The sequence below is a fragment of the Oncorhynchus mykiss genome, chromosome 16 (genome assembly GCF_013265735.2).
Source record: "Oncorhynchus mykiss isolate Arlee chromosome 16, USDA_OmykA_1.1, whole genome shotgun sequence".
Taxonomy (NCBI): domain Eukaryota; kingdom Metazoa; phylum Chordata; class Actinopteri; order Salmoniformes; family Salmonidae; genus Oncorhynchus; species Oncorhynchus mykiss.
In genome coordinates this window covers 56,261,541-56,280,284 of record NC_048580.1, presented here as the reverse complement: position 1 = coordinate 56,280,284, position 18,744 = coordinate 56,261,541, and the positions used below count along the sequence as shown (strand labels likewise).

Genomic DNA, 18,744 nt, shown 5'->3' with positions numbered 1-18,744 from the left:
AAATAATTTGTGACCGGCACTATTCCTTTGGTTGTCCGGCTATGTTAATTAACTGAGTTTTCTGCTTTGGCTTGAGTGTAGACCTACCATTCCACTCACGGTTGACGAGACATTTGGGTGATGACCCATATAGGCAGCAGCTTACTAGCCCACTTTTTGGGGTTAGATGTGCCTCTTGGCCTGCAGTGTGTTGTATTCATTTGTTTAAATGTTTCTATGGCTGCAGTGAGTGTGTCTTTGCAAGCTGAGACTTTGTGGTATCTGGGCCTTGCTCTTGGACCTAAGCACGGGCTAGAATATTATTTTGTTGTATCAGTGCAGCCAACCATGTGGTTCAAGTCTGACAAGACTTTGTTTTCAGGGGCATGTTTGTGGATTTGGCAGCATGTGTAGTCCCTAGGGAAAGTCTACACACCCCTTGCACAGTCTTCACATTTTGATGCCTTAAAATTCAATCAAAATAAATTATTACATTGGGGGAGCTCCTACCAATCTACACAACCTACTCCACATGTTCAAGGTAAAATACAAATTAGAGAGAATGTTCAGAATTAATAAAAATACATACAAATGAAGTTGTATTGATTGTGTGTCTGTCTTCACACACCAGAGGTAATACTTGGTGGAAGCACCGTTGGAAATCATTATAGCTGTGAATCATTTTGAATAAGGTTTTACTAACCTTGCACAACTCTTCAGGCAACATAAATCCATTGTTTTTGTCAAAATTGCTCAAGCTCAGTACATTTGGTTGGTAATCATTGCTGTACAACAATATTCAAACCTTGTCCTTGATTTCAAGCAGATTTAAGTCATGACTGAGACTGGACCATTCAGGCACACTCAACACTTCTTGGAAAGTCATTCTGGTGTTCTTTGACATTCAAATTGGTGTTATTGTCCCACTGTAAAATAAGACTCTCTCCCAGGGTTAGGCTTTCAGAAGACTGAGGAGGTTTATCCGATAACTTTTTACATAGTCTTTGCTCCTGCTGTTGACAAGCATACAAATAACAAGATGCTGCTACCACAATACTTGAAAGTGTTACTTGAATTTCCGTTCACTTTGAGTAGGTGATGTAGATCCGAAAGAAGGAAAAAAATATTTAAAAAAAATATAGAATTTTAATTCAGAAAAATGTAAAGATGTTTTGGTCACAGGATGGAACAGTGTATGTCACTGTGTTGTCCCTATATTTCTGAATGTTATGTAATAGTGTGTTTGTCAGTGTGTTGAGGCAGTGAGTGTGTGTGTGTGTGTGTGTGGGTGCAGGTGTGTGTGTGCGAGCGTGTATCTGTGTGTTTGTGTATGTACGTGTGTGTGTATGTGTGTGTGGCCTACTGTAGGTACTGTAGGTTGTTTCTGAGTTATGCCAAGGACCCAGGGGCTAGCTGAAGGTCAGTGGGCTAAATTAAAAACCTTGACCTGGCTGTGTGTGTATTTGTGTCTGCGTGAGTGTTTGTGTGTGTTTGTGTGTGTACGTGCGTTTGTGTATGTGTTTGCACGTGCTTACATGAATACTTGTGTATGTGCACATGCTCATGGCACGTGCAGGTGTGTGTGATTGTTTGCCAGAAAGAGAATATCATGGCCCATGATAATATAAAGCAGTATCACTCAGGTCTCTGTGCTCCCACACAAGAGACACTTTGTACTTTTTCCAAGGGTGGGGGGTTCTGTATGAAGGCTGAGGCTAGGTGCATTCAGTACTACTGTAACCGTTGTGTAACAGTTTATGACCATTGGGAGGAAATATGGGATAGGAATAATGTGGTGATCATTCCAGGAAAAACAATAAGGGGACACAGAAGAATGTTTGGCTTCATGGTAGAACATTAGTCGTTATATGTTGATTGAAGGAAACAGGATTTGATAACTGAAATGACTTCATGTCAGGATTACAGGCTTTATACACTGAGTGTACAAAACATTGCTCTTTCCAAGACAGACTGACCAGGTGAAATCTATGATCCCTTATTGATGTAACTTGTTAAATCAATTTCAATCAGTGTAGATGAAGGTGTAGATTGTGTATGTGTGCTTTTCAGAGGGTCAATGGGCAAGACAAAAGATTTAAAAGCCTTTGAACAGTGTATGGTGGTAGGTGCCAGGCACATCGTTTGTGTCAAGAATTGCAACACTGCTGGGTTTTTCACACTCAACAGTTTCCCGTGTGTATCAGGAAGGGTCCAACACCCAAAGGACATCCAGCCAACTTAACAACTGTGGGAAGCATTGGAGTCAACATGGGCCAACTTCCCTGTGGAACACTTTAGACACCTTGTAGAGTCCATGCCCTGAAGAATTGAAGGGGGGAGGGGGGGGTGTTCTTAATGTTTTCTACATGTAACAGTATAACTTTAGACCATCCCCTCGCCCATACCCGGGCGCAAACCAGGGACCCTCTGCACACATCAACAACTGACACCCACGAAGCATCGTTACCCATCGCTCCACAAAAGCCACAGCCCTTGCAGAGCAAGGGGAACTACTACTTCAAGGTCTCAGAGCAAGTGTAGCCGTTTCACATCCGTTACATAAACAGTGTAAATATACACTCTATATACTCTATACACATATTTTTTGTAAAAAACAGAGTTGTTTACCAAAGGATGTTACTTAGGGAGAGGAAAAGGGAACCCATTTGGTTTCTGTGAAAGAGAGATAAGAGATAGTTTACAACGTGTTGTTTTTCATTCATTGAGACAGAACTATACTGGACTGTCACTCATGAATAGACTAGTGTATATTATTCATCAAGCCACTGTAGGAAAGGTAACTGCTGAAATATGGTAGCCTACCAACATCTGTGTAACAACTCTATGGTGCTATATGGTGAGAACTGGGCTACTGGGCATGTGCATAATGTAAAGGTGTTCTCAATGACCCCCACATCATACATATCCCTCAATGCACACAGTGTTTTCCTTGCTGTGGTAAAATGAATGAGGGTCCTATTGAATGAGCAGAGCTGAGTGATGGTGAGATCCTTCCTGTGATCGTCCATGTGTGTACAGGGCTGTACAGTAATAAAGTGCCATCCATCACTTTTTTACGATTGTGTGCAAGTATTTCCCCTTTCTCCGATAACTCATTAACCTCGCTGGGTTTCTGTTGGCATCGTTAGCCACAGATAATGATGAACAAACACATACAGTGTAATGACATTGTGGTGTAATTAGGATGCAGGGTATGTTGTCTGCCTGTCACTTGTATGTATCGCTGGCCTCTCTCCACCTGTCACTGATCCAAACCCCCTGCTGAGAGCATGTGTCCCTGGGCTGGATTACAAATCTAGAACCAGGATGTGTTTGGGCCTTTAATCTGTCATGGTCTGTGTGGAAATAAGACCTCTTCTTCACTCACTAGCGTTGTAGCCTTTTTAATGTGTGTGTGTGTATGTGACAGTGTGTGTGTGTGTGCATATGAGTGTGTGTTTCTGTGTGGGTTGAGGGGACTGTACACATATTGTTTCCATTTACAATAATGGAAGGCTGTGTTCTCTGAAAGGCCTTGGTGGGTAGATGCTGTGTGTGCGCGCACATGTGTGTACACTTTATGTGTGTTTGCATGACGCATGTGTGAAATTGCAATCCCAATGCAACTCTTAAAAGTCTTTAAACACTGTAATAATTGCAAAGCTTTAGAAAAATCCTGGAATAGCTTCACTGCTCGCTGGGAGGCCAAGGGCAATTCAAGGAGTCTCCAGGCCAAACCCTTCACAGACTGTAGATCCCGCTCACACTGTAGGGCTCCTCAGATGCACGTCATTGTCATTTGTTTGTTTGTATTTCCTTTAGCAGAACAAAGGGGATTGCAGATCTAACACCAAGATCAGATGGTTGTTCAGGTAAAGGTGCTCCGTGGAGAGACTATGCTACACTAATACCTTTAGCTGCATCATAGCTGCTAACCTCAAGGCTAATCGTCCAGAATGATCCTGCGTTTAGAAACAAATATTTCAGTACATGCCACTTATTTTGTCACTTGGATAGCCATTATAGTGTATTGTGTGTATAGTGTAGCCTAAAACTGCAGTTTTTCATGTTTGAGTATTTTTGTTTCATAGCCAGCGAAACAGACCTAAACTTCTTCCTACTCTCTCAGTTTTTTATTGTAAACAACCAAATTAAACATTTTGGAAGAAAGCCTCACTCAATTAGAAAATGCTCTCTCTCTTCCCCCCCCCCTCCCCTCTGCTCTTTCCCTCGCTCTCTCTTTGTAATCATCAATGTCTTCTCTTTTCCCAGCTGGAATCAATTAACCACACAAACACACATACACGCACGCACCCACGCGCACACACACACACACACTCACACACACACACACACACACACACACACACACACACACACACACACACACACACACACACACACACACACACACACACACACACACAACCCCTGGTTTCTGTGGTTTCTGTTGGCTCAGGGCTCTCCATTAAAGGGTTTGAGAGAAATGCTGTACTTTGTTCTTCTTTAGGAGCGTGAAGGCCAACACATTGTCCTCTCTGTGTGTGTGACTGTCTGTACATATATGTGTGTGTGTAACAATCTCACAGAAAAATTGTCATAATAGTTGTGTAATTCCGATCTAAACATTGGAAAGGTTGGCATGGTTCTTCTCGGTGTCCGGCCACCACAGACAAATTAAACAATGGAGACAAAGACGACACAGGAAGACACCACAAAGTGGAACTGTAAATGACTAAGGACATTTTTGTTTCCTTATGTGGTACAAGCTCATTTATTGGTCTGCGTATTTAGCATTTCTGCTAAGCATTGTGTTGCTTCACATGGAACAGTCTTATCAGAGTCTGCATCATAGCAGCCACTCAACCTAACCTGTGTGGGTACCATGTTGCACACACTAACACGCACTCTCCATCATGCACAAACACACACATGCGCACGCTAGCAGACAGGCTGACACGTACCCACACACTCATATGCACACACACACACACACACACACACACACACACACACACACACACAACGTTGGGCATTTTTTTGGTGACACTTATTAGGGCTGGGAATTTCCAGGGACCTCACGATACGATATTATCATGATACTTATGTGCCAAAAAGATGTGTATTGCGTGTCTCATGATTCTCACGATTCTAAATGTATTGCGATTCAATACTGTGGTTTTATTGCGATTCAATGTTCTGAACATATTACACACCATATGTCTGCTGTAGAGTGACAACAGAGAGCATGAGAACATTTGTTTTGATCAGTCGTGGAAATAAAAGTGCTGGAAAATAATAGGCTTCCAATTTAAAAAGAAGATGGAGAACAAGCTATAAAGGAAAAATACTGGAGTTTTGGTGCAGGTACAGCCAGCTAGTGCAAACATAATACTGCGATATTGTCAATACGATACAATATATCGTCAAAGATTTCTTCCCTCATCACTAGCGCTTATGCACACACACACACATGCGCACATGCACGCACACAACACACACACACGCACACACGCACGCACGCACGCACGCACACACACACACACACAAAGTCAAACACGCTGGTAATTTTTTCCGTGGTACTTCATGACACCCAACCTAATGCATTTGAGGGATAGATCTTTGATCCCCAACCACCACAGAGTTCCTGAAAGCCCATTAGACGGACAGATGAACGGACAGACAGAACATTGAGCCATGCTGTCGTACTCTGAGTCAGGGGATAGTCAATACGTTTCAATGGCCTTTTTGTCTCCTTCTCATGACATGGTTAAAAAAATCCTTCTTTAATTCCTTCCTACGAGAGAATTACACACTGACCTATACAGTGCATTCGGAAAGTGACTTTTTGACTTTTTCCGCATTTGGTTTTTAGAAAAATGCTCATCTTTACAAACTACGAACAGAAATACCTTATTTACATAGTTATTAAGAACCTTTGCTATGAGACTTGAAATTGAGCTCAGGTGCAGATCTGGGGAAGGGTATAAAAAATGTCTGCAGCATTGAAGGTTCCCAAGAACACAGTAGTCTCCATCATTCCTCAATGGAAGAAGTTTGGAACCATCAAGACACTTCCTAGAGCTGGCCGCCAGGCCAAACTGAGCAATTGAGGGAGAATGGCCTTGGTCAGGGAGGTTATCAAGAACCAGATGGTCACTCTGTGACATATCTCTAGTGTTCCTCTGTGAAGATGGGAGAACATTCGGAGTGGCTTCCGGAGTGGCTTCGGGACAAGTCTCTGAATGTCCATCATTGGCCCAGCCAGAGCCTGGACTTGAACCCAATCGAACATCTCTGGAGAGACCTTAAAATAGCTGTGCAGCAACTTTCTCCATCCAACCTGACAGAGCTTGAGATGATCTGCAGAGAAGAATGGGAGAAATTGCCCAAATACAGGTGTGCTAAGTTTGTAGCGTCATACCCAAGAAGACTCGAGGCTGTAATCGTTGCCAAAGGTGGTTCAACAAAGTACTGAGGAAAGGGTTTTAATACTTACAGTTGAAGTCGGAAGTTTACATACACTTAGGTTAGAGTCATTAAAACTGTTTTTTCAACCACTCCACAAATTTCTTTTAACAAACTATAGTTTTTGCAAGTCGGTTAGAATATCTACTTTGTGCATGACACAAGCCATATTTCCAACAATTGTTTACAAAGATGATTTCACTTATAATTCACTGTTTCACAATTCCAGTGGGTCAGAAGTTTACATACACTAAGTTGACTGTGCCTTTAAACAGCTTGGAAAATTCCAGAAAATGATGTCCTGGCTTTAGAAGCTTCTGATAGGCTAATTGACATAATTTGAGTCAATTGGAGGTGTACCTGTGGATGTATTTCAAGGCCTACCTTCAAACTCAGTGCCTCTTTGCTTGACATCATGGGAAAATCAAAAGACTTCAGAAGAAAAATTGTAGACTTCCACAAGTCTGGTTCATCCTTGGGAGCAATTTCCAAACGCCTGAAGGTACCACGTTCATCTGTACAAACAATAGTACACAAGTATAAACACCATGGAACCACGCAGCCGTCATACCACTCAGGAAGGAGACGCGTTCCGTCTCCTAGAGATGAACGTACTTTGGTGCAAAAAGTGCAAATCAATCGCAGAACAACAGCAAAGGACTTTGTGAAGATGCTGGAGGAAACAGGTACAAAAGTATCTATATCCACAGTAAACAAGTCCTATAACGACATAACCTGAAAGGCCGCTCAGCAAGGAAGAATCCACTGCTCCAAACTGTACATGGGGACAAAGATCGTACTTTTTGGAGAACTGTCCTCTAGTCTGATGAAACAAAAATAGAACTGTTTGGCCATAATGACCATCATTATGTTTGGAGGAAAAAGGGGGAGGCTTGCAAGCTGAAGAACATCATCCCAACTGTGAAGCCGGGGGTGGCAGCATCATGATGTGGGGGTGCTTTGCTGCAGGAGGAACTGGTGCACTTCACAAATAGATGGCATCATGAGGAAGTAAAGTTATGTGGATATTGTGAAGCAACATCTCAAGACATCAGTCAGGAAGTTAAAGCTTGGTCGCAAATGGGTCTTCCAAATGGACAATGACCCCAAGCATACTCCCAAAGTTGCGGCAAAATGGCTTAAGGACAACGAAGTGAAGGTATTGGAGTGGCCATCACAAAGCCCTGACCTCAATCCTATAGACCATTTGTGGGCAGAACTGAAAAAGCGTGTGCGAGCAAGGAGGCCTACAAACCTGACTCAGTTACACCAGCTCTGTCAGGAGGAATGGGCCAGACTTCACCCAACTTATTGTGGGAAGCTTGTGGAAGGCTACCTGCAACTTTTGACCCAAGTTAAACAATTTATAGGCAATGCTACCAAATACTAATTGAATGTATGTAAACTTCTGACCCACTGGGAATGTGATGAAAGAAATAAAAGCTGAAAGAAATCATTCTCTCTACTATTATTCCTACATTTCACATTCTTAAAATAAAGTGGTGATCCTAACAGACCTAAGACAGGGAATTTTTACTGGGATTAAATGTCAGGAATTGTGAAAAACTGAGTTTAAATGTATTTGGCTAAGGTGTATGTAAACTTCCGACTTCAACTGTATGTAAATGTGATATTTTCTTTTTGCTTTGATCTGAATTCTCTTCGAATGCACTGTACGTAAACGCAGACATACAGGGTTTTTGCTGGTGAGAATACGCCTAATGTCTCTGCAGTCTGCATGTTCACACATGATGCAGTTCACAAATTTGATATTCAGTATTTTCTGTTCATGAACATTGTTGTTTTGTCCCTTGTGAAGCAGCAACGTTTTCTAGGATCTTTGCAACAGTCCCCCTAGAGAAGCAAGGACCAATGAGCAACATAAGAAAGGAATCATCATTTTACCATCATTTCTGAGAATGACTAGAACAACAAAAGCAGCACCACTGCTAAGCAATCATGTCTCCCTCAGTGTTTGTGTTCAGTTCAGTCCAGCGGTTGCCACGGAAACAAATACGACTCACGTAGTCAAGACCCAGTAGGCTGTGTTGGTTTACAGAGTTGAGTTGCTGTTGCATTTTAGCACATTTTTAAGCAGATCTATACTTTTTCTCCCCTATCGATCAGATTGTGTAAAAGGATACACGTATTCTGAGCCTGTACCATGATTCTAAACCTGTACCATGACTCTGAGCCTTTACAATGATTCTGAGCCTGTACCATGATTCTGAGGAGCCTGTACCATGATTCTGAGCCTGTAGCATAATTCTGAGGAGCCTGTACCATGATTCTGAGGAGCCTGTACCATGATTCTGAGCCTGTACCATGATTCTGAGCCTGTACCATAATTCTGAGGAGCCTGTACCATGATTCTGAAGAGCCTGTACCATGGTTCTGAGCCTGTACCATGATTCTGAGGAGCCTGTACAATGATTCTGAGCATGTACCATGGTTCTGATGAGCCTGTACAATTATTCTGAGCCTGTACCATGATTCTGAGGAGCCTGTACAATGATTATGAGCCTGTACCATGGATATGAGGAGTCTGTACAATGATTTGGAACCTGTACCATGATTTCGATGAGCCTGTACAATGATTCTGAGCCTGTACTATGATTCTGATGAGCCTGTACCCTGATTATGAGCCTGTACCATGATTCTGAGCCTGTACCATGATTCTAAACATGTACCATGATTCTGAGCCTGTGGCATGATTCTAAACATGTACCATGATTCTGAGCCTGTGCCATGATTCTAAACATGTACCATGATTCTGAGCCTGTACCATTCATGTTGGGGAACCTCTTAGTATTGTGACAATGTTTTTTACATCCGGACAGCATAATTAGAAGTTGGGGTTAAGGTCAAGGTAATGGTTTATGTTAGTTGTTGGGTTGTTCTAAGGTCCGTGCTATCCAGAGTCCTTATGACATCCCTACTCCATTGAAGTTGCAATTTAAAATGGTTAAGGTAAGGGTTAAGGTTAGGGTTAGGCAAGGGTGATGGTTATGGTTATGGTTAGGGTATAGGGTAGTGTATAGCACTGACCGTCAACCAAAACCAGGGGTTGTGTTCTGTGTGTGTGTGTGTGTGTGTGTGTGTGTGTCTATAGCCTGACTGTTGTTTTAGGACTCAGCTTTGATCTCTAACATGAATTACAAAATGGCGTCTAGATTCTGCTGCCATCCACAGGCATGACCATAGTACATTGTGCTGTATACAAGCTGTGCTCTGATGCTGACTTAGCGCTGAGCCGTCGGGCTGCGTAGACACCTTTGTTCTCTCCTCTGGTGTGGATACGGCACAGTCCAAATGTAGAATGGACTATGGCTGGGAGAGAAGGCACTTGAGGGAGATTGGGGGCAATATGTGGGAGGGAGAAGGACATACAGGGTGTTGTTTTTTGCCATTGTCTGTCTGGTTCAGAGAAGCTTATCTGTGGTCATCTAGCTGAGGGGTCTGTGATGTCGGAGGGGATGGCTGCCGTATTTACGGGCTCCTCACCAACTGTGCTATTTTGTGTGTTTTTTTCACATTGTTTGTAACTTATTTTGTACATAATGTTGCTGCTACCGTCTCTTATGACCGAAAAGAGCTTCTGGATATCATAACAGCGATTACTCACCTCGAACAAAGATATTTTCTTTAATGAGTCCGACGCGAAGGATATACTGCTTCTCTGAGACCAGGCCCAAATCCCTGTCCTTCGCGTGTAGAAAAGAAGGAAATACAGGGGCGGAGATCGGGGTGCCATGAATTCGTCAGCGAGTGGGGAACCCGCCTCTACCATCCATTCTATTGGCCAATGTGTAATCACTGGAGAATAAACTGGATGATCTCCATTTGAGACTATCCTACCAACGGGATATTACAAACTGTAATATCTAATGTTTCACAGAGTTGTGGCTGAACGACGACACGGACAATATACAGTTGGCTGGGTTTTCCATGCATTGGAAGGACAAAACAGCTACATCTGGTAAGACGAAGGGTGTGTGTCTATTTGCAAATAACAGCCAGTGTGCAATGTCTAATATTAAGAGTCTCAAGGTATTGCTAGCCTGAGATATTTTTCGTAGCCGTCTATTTACCACCACAAAGCTCTCCTAGTGGCCAGGGACTTTAATGCAGGCAAACTTAAATCCATTTTACATCATTTCTACCAGCATGTCACATGTGCAACCAGAGGGAAAAAACTCTTAGACCACCTTTACTCCACACACAGACATGCATACACAGCTCTCCTTGCCCTCCATTTGGAAAATATGACCATAATTCTATCCTCCTGATACCTGCTTACAAGCTAAAACTAAAGCAGGAAGTACCAGTCACTCGCTGGTACTTCCTGCTTTACGGTCAGATGACTTGGATGCTACGCTACAGGACTGTTTTGGTAGCACAGACTGGAATATGTTCCGGGATTCATCCAATGGCATTGAGGAGTATACCACCTCAGTCACTGGCTTCATCAATAAGTGCATCGACGTCGTCGTCCCCACAGTGACCGTACTTACATATCCCAACCAGAAGCCATGGATTACAGGCAACATCCGCTTCTTGCTAGAGGCTAGAGCTGATGCTTTCCGCTATGCCCTCAGATGAACCATCAAACAGGCAAAGCGTCAATACAGAACTAAGATTGAATCCTACTACACCGGCTCTGACGCTCCTCAGATGTAGCAGGACTTGCAAACTATTACAAATTACAAAGGGAAACTACCCAGAGCTGCCCAGAAACACGAGCCACCAGACGAGCTAAATCACTTCTATGCTCGCTTCGAGGCAAGCAACACCGAAGCATGTATGAGAGCAGCAGGTGTTCCAGACGACTGTGTGATTGCGCTCTCTGTAGCCTATATGAGCAAGATTTTTAAACAGGTTAACATTCACAAGGCCGTGGGGCCAGATGGATTACCAGGACGTGTACTCAGAGTATGCGCGGACCAACTGGCAAGTATCTTCACTGACATTTTCAACCTCTCCCTGACTGAATCTGGAATACCTACATGTTTCAAACAGACCACCATAGTCCCTGTGCCCAAGAAAGTGAAGGTAATCTACCTAAATGACTTCCGCCCCATAGCACTCACGTCGGTAGCCATGAAGTGCTTTGAAAGGCTGGTCATGGCTCACATCAACACCATCATCCCAGAAAACCTAGACCCACTCCAATTCGAATACCGCCCCAACAGATCCACAGATGACACAATCTCAATCGCACTCCACAATGCCCATTCCCACATGGACAAAAGGAACACTTCCTGATGGGCCGCACTTAGGTGGTAAGGGTAGGCAGCAACACATTTGCCACGCTGATCCACAACACAGGGGCCCCTCAGGGGTGTGTATTTAGTTCCCTACTGTACTCCTTGTTCACCCATGACTGCATGGCCAAGCACGACTTCAATATCATCATTAAGTTTGCTGATGACACAACAGTGGTAGGCCTGATCACCGACAACGATGAGACAGCCTATATGGAGGAGGTCGGAGACCTGGCAGTGTGGTGCCAGAACAACAACCTCTCCCTTAACTTGGGCAAGACAAAGGAGCTGATCATGGACTACTGGAAAAATACTTCACTGGGGCCAAGCTCCCTGCCATCCAGGACCTATATACTAGGTGGTGTCAGAGGAAGGCCCAGAAAATTGTCAAAGACTCCAGTCACCCAAGTCATAGACTTTTCTCCCTGTTACCGCACGGTAAGCGGTACCGGAGCACCAAGTCTAGGTCCAAAAGTCTCCTTAACAGCTTCTACTGCTGTTAATTAATGAAATGGCCACCTGGACTATTTACATTGACCCCCCCCCCCTTCCTTTGTTTTTACACTGCTGCGACTAGCTGTTTAATATCTATGCATAGTCACTTTACCCCTACCTACATGTACAAATTACCTTGACTAACCTGTACCCCCGCACATACAGTGGCAAGAAAAAGTATGTGAACCCTTTGGAATTACCTGGATTTCTGCATGAATTGGTCACAAAATTTGATCTGATCTTCATCTAACACAACAATAGACAAACACAGTCTGCTTAAACTAATAACACACAAACAATTATACGTTTTCATGTCTTTATTGAACACACCATGTACACATTCATAGTGTAGAGTGGGAAAAGTATGTGAACTCTTGCATTTAACAACTGGTTGACCCTCCTTTTGGCAGCAATAAACTCAACCAAATGTTTTCTGTAGTTCCGGATCAGACCTGCACAACGGTCGGGAGGAATTTTGGACCATTCATCTTTACAAAACTATTTAAGTTCAACAATATTCTTAAGATGTCTGGTGTGAACTGCTCTCGAGGTCATGCCACAGCATTTTCAAGCGGATTGAGGTCAGGACTCTGACTGAGCCACTCCAGAAGCCAATTTATATATTTCTTGGTAAACTTGGGAATTCATTTTTCCATCGATGATAGCAAGCTGTCCAGGCCCTGAAGCAGCAAAGCAGCCCCAAATAATTATGCTCCCTCCACCATACTTTACAGTTGGGATGAGGTTTTGATGTTGGTGTGCTGTGCCTTTTTTTCTCCACACATAATGTTGTGTGTTCCTTCCAAACAACTCAACTTTAGTTTAATCTTTCCACAGAATATTTTGCCAGAAGAGCTGTGGAACATCCAGGTGCTCTTTTGCAAACTTCAGACGTGCAGCAATGTTTTTTTTGGACAGCAGTGGTGGCTTCTTCCGTGGTGTCCTCCCATGAACAACATTGTTGTTTACTGTTTAACGTATCGTAGACTCGTCAACAGAGATGTTAGCATGTTCCAGAGATTTCTGTAAGTCTTTAGCTGACACTCTAGGATTCTTCTTAAACTGTTTGAGCATTCTGCACTGTGCTCTTGTAGTCATCTATACAGGACGGCCACTCCTAGGGAGAGTAGCAACAGTGCTGAACTTTCTCCATTTATAGACAATTTCTCTTACTGTGGACTGATGAACATCAAGGCTTTTAGAGATACTTTTGTGACCCTTTCAATCTTAATGCAAGTCAACGATTCTTAATCTTAGGTCTTCTGAGATCTCTTTTGTTCAAGGCATGGTTCACACACTTTTTCCAACCTACACTGGGAATGTTTAAATTATGTATTCAATATAGACAAGAAAAATAGAATAATATGTGTGTTATTAGTTTAAGTACAATGTGTTCGTCTATTGTTGTGACGAAGATGAAGATCAGATCAAGTTTTCTGACTAATTTATGCAGAAATCCAAAGGGTTCACATACTTTTTCTTGCCACTGTACCCCGTGTAAATAGCCTCCTTATTGTTATTTTATTGTGTTACTTTTTAGTTTATTTTTTACTTTAGTTTATTTAGTCAATATTTTCTTAACTCAATTTCTTGAACTGCATTGTTGGTTAAGGGCTTGTAAGTAAGCATTTCATGGTAAGGTCTGCTACACCTGTTGTATTTGGCGCATGTGACAAATAAAATTGGATTTGATTTGATTTTGATTTGATGCTGCATGCTTTGGATTCTTCTGGGGCATTGTAAAAGCTCACTGTGTTTTCAGGCCTAGTGTGGGGGAGGGAAGAGGAGGCTATTAAAACGCTTGACTCTTTACTCATATTACAGTTTACTCAATTTACTTATGACGCTGCCTACTCCAGCTGTTGTTGTCCTACGAGCAAAAAATATTGCACTTTATTTGGAACACTAAGCCAGACAATATTAAACGTTCCTATTTATATCATTATTATGAGTTTGGGGAACTGAACGTATTAAATAATAAGGCAATAAATGTCTCATTAAAATCTTCACTAATACATAAGTTATACTAAGATTAATAAGAAAGGCTCATCCATTGTTCATCCTTTGTTGTTTTTATACAGATTACAACTTCTCATTTATGGTCAGTTGAAAATTTTTCAGGTTTGGCTAATGATTTTATGAATGGGAATGGTGGAGTTATGTCACACATGCAGCTATCGAAAATATATGGGAATGTTTGTTTCAATCCAAAGTTATAACCAACTCATTGCAGCATTACCGCAAAAATGGAGGCCGCAAATGAAAGGGGGAGAAGGTAGGGAACTTATATTAAAAACCAAAATTGGCTGAAAAAATACACTACTTTCATATGAGGACTATTACTTTGACAGCTGCCTCATGTAGGTTGCAAAATAGCTCTGAAAGATTTTTGATGTACTGATTCCATGGCACATGGTTTATGAACTGATACACAAAACAACGCTTGATTCAGCATTAAGTTTTCCATTTAAATTATTATGTTATATACTGTATGGGGCATACAACAATCTCAGCTCTGCAGATTTTGCTGCAAAGAAACAGAATCATTAGATAATTTATTATGGTATTGTCCCCATGTAACTTGATTCTGGTCACGGGTTCAGGAATGGATGAAAAATCACAACATTCATTTAAAATTGACCCTACAAATAGCAGTGTTGAGTGATTTGGAAAGCCATAGTCAATCAATAAACTATATAATAATAGTATAGGAAAAATATGAATCTTTAACTTACAATCTGTGGATAATATGAGACTGGTGATCTTAGAACTTAGAAGTGAGTGTTGCAACCGAGGACAGACAATTTTTATGCACTAGCCGCTTCAGCACTCGGCGGTCCCGTCCTGTGAGCTTGTGTGGCCTGCCACTTCGCGGCTGAGCCATTGTTGCTCCTAGACGTTTTCGACTTCACAATAACAGCACTTACAGTTGACCGGTGCAGTTCTATTATGGCAGAAATTTTACAAACTGACTTGTTGGAAAGGTGGCATCCTATGACGATGCCATGTTGAAAGTCACTGAGCTCTTCAGTACGGGCCATTCTACATCATCACACCTCCTCCTCCATGCTTCACGGCGGGAACCACACTTGTATAGATCATCATATCACTTGATGGTTTTTGTGAATGCACTTGAAGAAACTTTCACAGTTTTTGAAATTTTCCAGATTGACTGACCATGTCGTTTCTCTTTGCTTATTTGAGCTGTTCTTGCCATAACATAGACTTGGTCTTTTACCAAGTAGGGCTATCTTCTGTATACCACTCCTACCTTGTCACAACACAACTGATTGGCTAAAACGCATTAAGAAGGAAAGAAATTCCACAAATCTACCTTTAACAAGGCACACCTGTTAATTAAAATGCATTCCAGGTAACTAACTACCTCATGAAGCTTGTTGAGGGAATGCCAAGAGTGCAAAGCTGTCATCAAGGCAAAGGGTGGCTACTTTGAAGAATTTCAAACATTTTTTTGGTTACTACATGATTCCATATGTGTTATTTCATAGTTTTGATGTCTTCACTATTATTCTACAATGTAGAAAAAGGTAAAAAAAATCAGAAAAAACGTTGAATGAGTAGGTGTGTCCAAACTTTTGACTGGTACTGTACGTGGTGGAGGATGGGCCAAAACATTTTTTTTTTAAAAATACAATAAAAAGTTGTCTGCCATCCTATAACCCGATGGCCTCTCTCTGATAATGGTTTGGCTGCGGTTTTGTTTGGGTGTTATTATTCTAGAATCCTGTCTGTGTGGATCTAATTTAAACAGACCTGTTTGATGGCTCAAATTCTGAATGATGATGCTGAGAGTTTGTGAGAGAAAGGGGTAGTAAAACAGTATTTAGTCAGTCAGCACCCATAGACAGTAGTAAACAGAAGGCATGCAGGTTTAAAGAACTGTAATAGGTGGGGCCTCCCTCTCTCTATATAAATGTCCATACAGCTCTCATTTCAGATAGGGGCAGAGAGAAAGCTGTGTAGACATGGAGCCCAGGCTGAGTACACAAACCCAGATGCAGATACACAACAGAGGGAGGGAGGAACGGAAAGGAAGAGACTGGTACTGAGAGAGAGGGAGAAAAAAAGGAGCCAATGAGAAACAAAAAAGAAGGGGGAAGTAAAGAAAATGCGACAGAAAAAAAGAAGATAGCTAAAGAAAAAGATAAACAATCACAGGCAGACTCACACACACGCACACACACACACACATGCACACACACACACACACACACACATGCACACACGCACACGCACGCACGCACGCACGCACACACACACACACACACACACACACACACACACACACACACACACACACACACACACACACACACACACAGAGAGACACGAGGCACAACTCAGAAAGAATGATGCATCTTCTGTTAGTAATTTGTTACTAGTTCTCTCTTTTTGGGTGCGAGAATGCGTTTTATAGACTCTGATCTAACGCAGATGTTTGAAGGACTTTCAGATGCTTCACAAAGGCCATAGCGCTCTGACTGCTCTCTCCCTGGCCCCATTTCAACAACACTATCCCATCAGTCACTGCTCCCACTGGGGAAATTGACTTATAAATTCACTGCAGCTCTCCTCCTCTCCACTTCCTGTACTGTTATTTCCCACTAAATTACTTTTCCCAGCTAGTGCTACATGTCTTACTCCATGTCTTGAAATGACCACAATAGTGATATCATTCCTACTGTAGAGCATTAGTTAGTGTAGGCTCTGAGACACCTCAGGTTTCTTCATGTAGGAGGCAGTCTGGTTGTTTCCAAACAGATCTGGCTCTGGTTACAGTGATTGGTTCTTGTTCTGGGTACAGTGAACAAGCAGTGAGTGAACATCAGTGATAGTGGTCCCAAACTGATAGCTAGTTGCTAGCCTGAGACCACTCCATCCTCCTCTCTAGGTCCAGGTCTGTAGTACCCTCCACCTTCCCTCTCTAGGTCCAGGTCTGTAGTACCCTCCACCCTCCTCATTAGGTCCAGGTCTGTAGTACCCTCCACCTTCCCTCTCTAGGTCCAGGTCTGTAGTAACCTCCACCCTCCTCATTAGGTCCAGGTATGTAGTACCCTCCACCTTCCCTCTCTAGGTCCAGGTCTGTAGTACCCTCCCTCTCTAGGTCCAGGTCTGTAGTACCCTCCACCTTCCCTCTCTAGGTCCAGGTCTGTAGTACCCTCCACCCTCCTCATTAGGTCCAGGTCTGTAGTACCCTCCACCTTCCCCTTCTAGGTCCAGGTCTGTAGTACCCTCCCTCTCTAGGTCCAGGTCTGTAGTACCCTCCACCTTCCCTCTCTAGGTCCAGGTCTGTAGTACCCTCCATCCTCCTCTCTAGGTCCAGGTCTGTAGTGCCCTCCCTCTCTAGGTCCAGGTCTGTAGTACCCTCCACCTTCCCTCTCTAGGTCCAGGTCTGTAGTACCCTCCCTCTCTAGGTCCAGGTCTGTAGTACCCTCCACCTTCCCTCTCTAGGTCCAGGTCTGTAGTACCCTTCCTCTCTAGGTCCAGGTCTGTAGTACCCTTCCTCTCTAGGTCCAGGTCTGTAGTACCCTCCATCCTCCTCTTTAGGTCCAGGTCTGTAGTACCCTCCCTCTCTAGGTCCAGGTCTGTAGTACCCTTCACCTTCCCTCTCTAGTTCCAGGTCTGTAGTACCCTCCACCCTCCTCTCTAGGTCCAGGTCTGTACCCTCAGTGACCCCTCCTGGGCAGGGGATGGCAGGTCTTTGGAGGGAGCTTGTGGAATGTGGTTGATCCCTGCTAAGTGAACTCCGTGTGGTGCTAGTGTCTCTGACAGGTCACAGTCTTTCAGGGTGTGAGGCACTGGCCTTCGCACCATCAAGAGCTAATGCTAACCACAACGCTTTAGCCCCAGGTTAAAGAGGGGGAGAGGGCAGAGGAATATTGATGAAAAACATCATCATCATTAGTATAATCATCATAATGTCAACTATACAGTATTTCCATGTTTCCTTGGCCTTTGTTTTGAATGTTGTGTATCTGTCTGTGTAAGAGCACAGGAGGAGCTTATGAATGGACTTGTATGGGATTGTAACTGAACAGTAAACAACGACATCAAACATGGAGACAATTGCAAGGGAAGTGGATGTGAGGGGGAATGCCAAAGGTGCAAACTAAAGTGTCAAATGATTCCACTGGTTAATGGTTTCACACAAACACGCATGCGCAGTTGCACGCAGGAACACATACACACTCCCAGCTCCTAGCACCCAGTTGTGATCGGGTCCTCAGTGTTTGGTGTTGGCTGAGTATTGTAAAGGGGGAAGAAGGAGAGCAGGATTGGGGGAAGAGGGGTGGGCATGAGATAGTCCGCTGTAGTACCACTATACTGTATGTGTCCTTACTGGGAACAGGAAAAGAAAGAAAAGAAAGACCCCTTCCATGTGTTTTCAGGTATAAGCACCCCATATAGACTGTGTCCTCCCTCTCAGTTTTAGGTCACACATCTCTGGCGAAAGACGTTAACAGAATAGTTAGCTAGCTATAGCGTTCTGAGATTAGGTCAGGGTTCAGGGTTCAGG

At 43.1% G+C, this 18,744-nt stretch overlaps 1 protein-coding gene across 2 annotated transcripts in view; it reads left to right on the top strand.

Moving 5' to 3' along the window:
- The window catches only part of LOC110492371 (adenylate cyclase type 6), a 52,741-nt gene that overhangs the window by 13,219 nt on the left and 20,778 nt on the right, over positions 1–18,744 (top strand). The gene's annotated exons all lie outside the window — the stretch shown is intronic.